Source organism: Physeter macrocephalus, chromosome 19, assembly GCF_002837175.3.
Source record: "Physeter macrocephalus isolate SW-GA chromosome 19, ASM283717v5, whole genome shotgun sequence".
NCBI classification, from domain to species: Eukaryota; Metazoa; Chordata; class Mammalia; order Artiodactyla; family Physeteridae; genus Physeter; species Physeter macrocephalus.
Window position 1 is genome coordinate 12,563,444 of NC_041232.1, and position 6,000 is coordinate 12,569,443.

The 6,000-nt window shown below is 57.7% G+C and overlaps 1 protein-coding gene across 1 annotated transcript in view; it reads right to left on the minus strand.

Annotated features, from left to right (window-relative positions):
- TBX5 (T-box transcription factor 5) overlaps positions 1-2,148 on the minus strand; it is a 44,353-nt gene extending 42,205 nt beyond the window's left edge. Inside the window, exon 1 of the mRNA XM_007104624.3 lies at positions 1,696-2,148. The gene's annotated coding sequence lies outside the window, so the exon portion shown is untranslated. The remainder of the gene's footprint in view (positions 1-1,695) is intronic.
- Positions 2,149-6,000: the final 3,852 nt, after the last annotated feature.

Here is a 6,000-nt window from a genome sequence, read left to right on the forward strand (position 1 = left end):
CAGATGGCGGGGGACGGGGAGGGGGGCGCAGAGGAAGAAACAGAGAAGGTTGGAAGCACAGTTCTGGTGACAGGAGGGCGCAGTGACTAGGCTGCCACCCGCAGTTTCCAGCTACCAGCACCTCCGGCCCCAGCTGAAGGAGGCTGCAGAAGGTCCCGTTATGATTATCATTACTATTACTTTAAGACCACGCACAACCTCTTGCGAAAGACCCGCGTCACGGCGGGAGGAGGCGAGGCCCGCATCTCCCCTTCGCAGGCTCCCCCGCGATAAGAGAGCTGCCCGTCAAATTTGTCTGGACTTCTGGAAGAGCCAATAAAGATAAGGCCTGGGTATTTTTGGAAGCCATTGGATACGAACCAAAAACACAAAAACAAAACACAAACCTGGTGCCCTCCTGAGATTTTTTTTTTCTTCGTCAAATTACAAGAGGCCAGCAGAGCCCTGTTTATGAAAACTCACAAGAGGAATATTTTTCTGCAGCAGGCAAAATGCCTGAAATAACCCGCCTCTCGCAAAAACCAAAAACATAGGCAAGATCTGCAGATCCAGAAACCAGGTCTTGAGAATTCATGCTCATCTTCTATCAGTCACAGGCCTTGAAATTAAAAGTCCTTTAACATTGAGTCCTCCCCTTTCCCCCAACCGTAAGCAACATGAAAAGTAAAAAGGAGCCAAACAGAAAGGGCAGGAAAGCGGCGGCGCAGCGGTTCGGAGGGCGGCGCGCGGCTGGGTGCCGGAGGCCAGCGCTGGGGGCGCGTTCTCCTCGTTTTCTCGGCTCTCCAGCCCGAGACGGGCATTTTGTCGAGCGGCCTGGCCGAGGGGAGCTTCTCCGAGCTTCCGTCGGGCCTGGCTCGCTGGAACTTCAGGCCCAAGCTCGGGGTTGGCGACGCCAAAGTGGTGCCCGGATAAATCCTGGGCTTCCGGCGTTGAACCGGCCACCGAGGTCCGACACAACTTGCAGAATGGCCCGGGGTTCCAGGCACGTGAGGTTGGAACACGCAAAATAACAGCTGCAGAACGGTTCAAGCCTGGAGGAGCCTGCCTCCTGCTCTGATCTCCTTCCAACATCCTCTACGTTCCCAAGTAGGGATTTCCTCCCTCAAAACCCGGGAAGACTGGGAAGGAGGCGCAAGAAATGCCTCCCCCCTACCCCAAATCTTAGCAGCCGCTTGGGCAAAAGGCTGGATCCCACCCCGGGTCTGCAGTGGCCGGAGACCCAGAAATGGTGCCGAGGAGATCAGCTTCTGAGGCCCGACTCCCACCCAAGCCGCCTCTTTCACCACGCTCTTGGGGTTTGGGGGAGGCGGTGATGGGAGCCCCGATGCCTGCTCATAACAAAAGAAAGTGGGGCTGCCGTGCCCCACGTGCGCTCCCACTTCACCGCCGGCCGCGGGGACAATCCCCCCGCGAGCCCTGGCCGGGGTCCCGGGGAGCTCGGGGCTGGCGGGGCCGAACGAGATGCGGCTTGACAGAACCGGGCCGCGCGTCCTGCAAACCTCAACGCCTCTCCCCCACTCCCGGCCGCCTCCTCGGCTCCAAGCGCGGGGCAGCTCCGGGCCGCGCAAACTCTCCGCGAGCCGGGCCCTGCAAAATCCGAGGCCAGGCTTCGAGTGCCGCGTTCCGCGCCTCCCTGAGCCGGCTCGGCCGGCGGGCTCCCTTCCCAGCCTCCCGGGCCATCTGCGGAACTGTTACCTCGCTCGGTGAAGCCGGTGCATTCACTGCATCCCTTCTGGCTCCTAGCAGGGAAGCCGGCGGCGAGGCGGGGGCGCGGGCATGGTGGCTCCGGGGTCTATGGGGGGGGACTGCTTCCCCAGACCAGCGGCTACCGCTGCCTACAAAGGAGGACCCACCGCGGGAGCCTCGGCAGTGACTGCCCACAATTCAACACACACCTCCTCCGCTTGCGCTCTCGCTCCCTAAAGACTTCCGAGTTGTCAGGCGCCAGAAGGGCTCCGAAGAAAGAAAAACAGCAGCCTCCGGGAGCACCTCCAGTAATATAATCTCAGTGCCCTGCTTCTCCCTTGTACCCACAGGGAGGGAAAATTGGGAGACAAGAGGGAGCCTGGGAATGGTCGACGTCCTTTCTGAGCGCAGCTTTCAGGGTTAAAGTTCCGGAATCCGAGGTAAGAGTCGGTCTCTCTCCCTCCCTCTCTCTCTCTCTCTCTCTCTCTCTGTCTCTCTCTCTCAGAAATACAAGCCGACTCAGCTGAGCTCGGTGACGTTGGGCTGCCTTGATGCTTACAAAGTACTGAAATTGCCTATCCAACTAGCCCCCACTGCACGCCGCCTGCCTCTGTCTGTCTCTCTCTCTCTCTCCCTCCCTTCCTCCCTCCTCCCTCTCCCTTCCCACTCCCTCCCCCAACCACCTTTTCCATGAGATTTCCCGAACACTCAAATCACAACACGACTCTCAAACCCAGACCTCGAGATCACCCCCTCCTCTCCACCCGCTCTCCAACCTCCATCCATCTCTGCTTCTCTGAGCGCGGCTCGGAGGCTGCAAAAAATCCTGCACAAATCATGGCAAACCCGCTCGGCTTCTGCCCGGGAAGTCATCTGGGTGGCGCGGCTGTGCCGAGAACGGGGTACGGACGCGCGAGGCGTGCACACACGCGCCGGGGGCCTCCTCTGCAGCCTCGCCCGCGTTCTCTCTCCACCGCTGACCCCAAGACGGAGAACTGCCTGACCCCGCCTGGCCCAGCCTGCCGCCGCTAGCCGCCCTGATATCTCCCCCAATCCCCACTCATCACCCCGACTCTGAGAGACTCCGGGGTGAAGGCAGGGTGAAGGTGCGTGGGGCTGGGGGCCGAGATCAAAGATGCCCAGAAATCGCCCTGCGCTCCCACCCCCTCAGGGCCACCAGACCTCCCGTGCTGGAGGTGTACACAAGGCAGTGCCCAGTTTTATTAAAATAATCACACAGTCACTGGGGGCTGGCTGGGGTTTTCATCTCCACTCGCCTCCTCTCCCTGCCCTCCCCCTATCTGAAATGTATTATTTTGAGGGTCGAGTTGAAGAGGTCAGTAGAAGCGTAAACACAGTCAGTAGGTCTTAGCCTGAGCAGACCCAGCTTGGAAAGTCAAGAATTAGTGCTTGGAACAAACGTCAGGGTCGCCGCTTTTGTTTCTCACCAATGTCTCTGTCACCCTGTTCTTTTCTCAGCCTCTGTCTAGAGATTCGGGCCTGCAGGCCAAGGTCTGGGGAGAGGGATGGAGGGAGGAGAAGCGCCAGGGAGATCTGAGGCCGTCTCAGTGCCATCCTCTATGGCCCCGGGAACTAAAATCCCAGGGCAGGCCTGATGCATCGCTGCAAAATTCCTAAGTGGATTGTCCAACCCTAAAAGTGGGGCAACTAGGGAGAAAACCAACCCAAGCAATTCTCTAGAGTTCTCACTCCACCTTCCAGGTTTGCTTTCAAACAGCCTTTTGCTGAGACAGTTTATTTATTTGTGAAAACACCCTCACCCTTCCAAAATGTCAGCTCAGAGGACTTTGGGCTTGCTCAGGGGGCGACCCCCGGCCAACGACGGAAAACAAACATGGCTTCAGGAAGAGCCTGCATCTCCGCATCTCTGGCAAAAAGGAAGGGGAAATCCAGAAAGAGCTCTCCAATCCCTTTAAATTCTCAGAGATTTGCGGATAAAATAAATTCCCATAAATAATCTGCAGGTCCCTCCCGAGAGGGAGAATCTGTACTCCCCCAAGTAATTGCCTGGCCCAGATTCACTTACTTTGTGAAGTGCAGATTCTGCGGGCCACCAAGTTAAATTGGGATTTTGAAATCTCAAGGGCGAATCTATTCTTGCCAGGTGACACTCTTGCGAGCAAGAGAGTGCATTCTTATTTCCACGGTGAAAAAAAAAAAAGGAGCAAGACTGGGAGTGGAGTGGATTCAGCAGGGCCAAGTTGGGGAGGGAAGCCAAGGGGCCGTGGGCAGGCCAGTGCTAAGAGAATCCTCTACCCCCCACCCCAGAGCTCTCCAGGGCGACACTCACCTCCAAAAATCCCACCTCTTCTTTCCAGCGCAGATGCCGAGAGTAACGCCTCGCTGGGAGGGGTGTGTTCAGATGAAGAATTTGGAAAGGACCCCCCAAAAGAGACCCCTTTTAGGCCAAGCCTTCTTCCAGCGTCTTTCAAGAGTAGTGTGTACCTCCCAGCTCGAAGTTGGTTTGTGGTCTTCGACAAATTAAATATTACTGTTTATTACCAGGCATACCCCAATAAAATAAAGAGGCAACCAGGCGATACCGACTATCTCACCAGCCGCTGCACCTATAGGACTTGGAGACGTCACGAGTCACGCAACCGGCCCGCGCGCTGTCACGCTCGACTGGGGGGCAGCGGCGGGAGGTTGAGTCCTCTCCGTCTTCGCCTATCCCTCCCGCCCGGGTCTGCGCAGCCACAAGTCTCAGACGCCTGGGCCACGGGAATAAATAAAGAAATAAACAAATCCAACGCTCTCTGGGGAAATGGGGGTGACGGACATCAGCCGCAAATAGAGCCAAGATCGATTTTTCTTAGGGAGAGGGAGGGGGTCTTTTGGCGAAGGGAGGTGGGGAGCCCACATCAGCCCATGGATTGGAAAAACAACCGACTTGGCGGGGGCTGGGGGGGGGGGTTGGAATCGAGTTCTCTCGCAGGAGGTAAGAGTCTTCTCATTATTTAAAAACAATTTTTTCCCAGGAGGAGCTCTCAGCATATGACTATTGAGGCGCCTCTCTCTAGCTGATTAGGTTTGGGACGCGATAACTCACTGCCCGCTTGCAGGCGTGCATAGAAGTAATTACTGGGTTAATCGCGGAGGGGGAAAGAGACAGAAACGTTTGGAGCAAGAGAGAGACGTTTGGAGCAAGAGAGAGTCGTCCGCAGCGTTTCTCGCTGAGAAAAAGTCCATTCTGCGAATCCTCCTTTAGCTAGGTCGGGGGATGCAACTGGTCCCAGCGTGGCCCGGCGGCGGCGGGGGGCGGGAGGGTGATTTGTGCGGAGAAAAATTGTAGTGCCGGGTCCTGCAGAGGGACGAGGCGCTCTGTTTTCTTTTGTAATGACGATTATTGTTATTAAGATTAGTCTCGTCGGGGGGGCATAACTTCTAAGCAGCCGCGTGGCGGATGCGCACAAGCTTTTGCGCGCAACTGGAAACACACTAGGTTCAGTTGCGAAACGTACCGCATAGACGCCCCTGGCGGCGCTGAAAGGAGAGCTAGGCCTACCCAGCACGGAGCGAGCGAGCGAGCGAGCGCCCGGCCTTCTGGAAAGGGTAAGTTCCCCTCCTAGGGGCCCCGAAGGAGCCGGACATCGGACTCTGGACTTGCCCGCAGCTTCGGGGTTTGAGCCTGGGTTGCGCGTGCCCCGAGCCCCACCCCACCCCCTGGGCTTTCCGAAGCACGGCTTGGCTCCAGGCCCGCAGTCGACAGGGCAGCCTCAGGAGCTAAGGTCGGGCCCGCGGGGAGACCTGGCAGTGGTTTCCAGCGCCGGACGCGGGCGCCCGGGCCAGTCGGGCTGCAGACTCTGCTGCTTCCAGCGAGCAGAACCCGTGTCTCTCCTCTCGGCCAGGCCGCAGTGACTTCCCCGAGCTTCGCTTTCATTTCCCAAATTATTAATAATTATCTTTTACCCACTCCGAGGCCCTCTGGGTGCAGCGTTTGTTCCCAGACGCCCAAGAGCTCAACCCCAAATCCTTCGTCCAGAACCTGGAGATGGGTTTCTATTTGACCTCTGGGCCGAGGTGGGCCGGAAACGGAGGCCTGGGCCCCGCGGAGACTGGAAGGGGAAAGCGAAACTCCGAGCGGGGCGAGCTCTTTTCCGTTTGGCTCCTTTCTCTCGCATCCCTGGCGCAGGCCCCGCAACGACCCGGACCGACTCACAAAGGATTCCGTATGCTCAGCTTCCGGACCCGCTCGCTGTCCCTGAGGGTCCGGAGGCCGCACCACTTGTAGAATAAACTGAAGACCTCAACTAGGTTTGAGAATCTCCATTATTTCCCCCGTCATTGGACAGT